General features: G+C 47.8%; 1 protein-coding gene and 1 pseudogene across 2 annotated transcripts in view; both read left to right on the forward strand.

Moving 5' to 3' along the window:
* The window catches only part of RIMKLB (ribosomal modification protein rimK-like family member B), a 92,109-nt gene that overhangs the window by 54,675 nt on the left and 35,870 nt on the right, over window positions 1-1,564 (forward strand). The gene's annotated exons all lie outside the window — the stretch shown is intronic.
* Window positions 800-1,564, forward strand: part of LOC105552620 — a 4,251-nt pseudogene continuing 3,486 nt past the window's right edge.

The raw sequence follows: 1,564 nt of genomic DNA on the forward strand, positions 1-1,564 counted from the left end.
CCTGTAGTCCCAGCTACTCGGGAGGCCGAGGCAGGAGAATGGTGTGAACCCAGGAGGCAGAGCTTGCAGTGAGCCAAGATGGTACTACTGCACTCCAGCCTGGGAGACAGAGCGAGACTAAAACTATTGGGTACTATGCTCACTCCCTGGGTGACAGGACTAGTTATACCCCAGACCTCAGCATCATGAAATATACTCATGTAACAAACCTGCATGTGTATTCCCTGAATCTAAAATAATGTCTACATTTTTAAAAAAGGAGAACTTTTTTTGAGACAGTCTTGCTCTGTCACCCAGGCTGGAGTGCAGTGGTGCAATCTTGGCTCACTGCAACCTCCGCCTCCCAGGCTCAAGCAATTCTCGTGCCTTAGCCTCCCAAGTAGTTGTGATTACAGGCATGCACCACCATGCCCAGCTGGTTTTGTATTTTTAGTAGAGATGGGGTTTCACCACGTTGGCCAGGCTGGTCTCAAACTCCTGACCTCAAGTGATCCACCCGCCTCAGCCTCCCAAAGTGTTGCGATTACAGGTATGAGCCACTATGCCCGGCTGGAGAGCCTTTTAATAACATTTGTTATACACTTAACATAAAAAAACATGAATCATCTATAGTTTTAACCAAAAAAAGTAGAAGGGAAAGCATGTGGATTTTAATGCTTTTCGTTTTACTATTCTGTGGTTTCTACTGCCATCCTAAAGAATGACGCTGTCCCTTTCTGTGCTACCTAGAGAGGGAGGGGTCCACGTGGCCTTCTCATTATAACTTAAAGGGAAGTTTTCACGGTGTCTGGAACCCTTGATGGCCTACAAAGAGCACATGGAGGAGGAGGATGTCCTCAAGTTCCTTGCAGCAGGAACCCACTTAGGTGGCACCACCGTTGACTTTCAGATGGAATCGTATATCTATAAAAGAAAAAGTGTTGGCATCTGCATCATTGATTAGAAGGGACCTGGGAGAAGCTTCTACTGGCACCCCCTTTCTTTGTTGCCATTGAAAACTATATTGATGTCAGTGTCATATCCTCTAGGAGTGCTGACTGGCAGGCTGTGAAGTTTGCTACTGCCACTGGAGCCACTCCTGTTGCTGGCCGCTTGACTCTTGGAACCTTCATTAACCAAGTCCAGGCAGCCTTCCCGGAACTGTGCCTTCTGATGGTTATTGATCCCAAGGCTGACCACCAACCTTTCACAGAGACATCTTAGTTAACCTGCCTCCCATTACTCTGTGTAACAGATTCTCTGCACTAAGTGGACATTGGTATCCCATGTGGCAATAAGGGAGCTCACTCAGTGGGTCCAGTGTGGTAGATGTTGGCCCTGGGAAGTTCTGCAAACGCATGGCACCACCTCCTGTGAACACCCATGGTAGATTATGCCTGGTCTCTACTTCTGCAGAGATTCTGAAGAAATTGAAAAAGAAAAGCAGATTGGGCATGGTGGCCCATGCCTGGAATCCCAGTACTTTGGGAGGCCGAGGCGGGCGGATCACCTGAAGTCAGGAGTTGGAGACCAGCCTGGCCAACATGGGGAAACCCTGTCTCTACTAAAAATACAAAAAATTAAC

Source organism: Mandrillus leucophaeus, unplaced genomic scaffold (genome assembly GCF_000951045.1).
Source record: "Mandrillus leucophaeus isolate KB7577 unplaced genomic scaffold, Mleu.le_1.0 Scaffold568, whole genome shotgun sequence".
Taxonomy (NCBI): Eukaryota; Metazoa; Chordata; class Mammalia; order Primates; family Cercopithecidae; genus Mandrillus; species Mandrillus leucophaeus.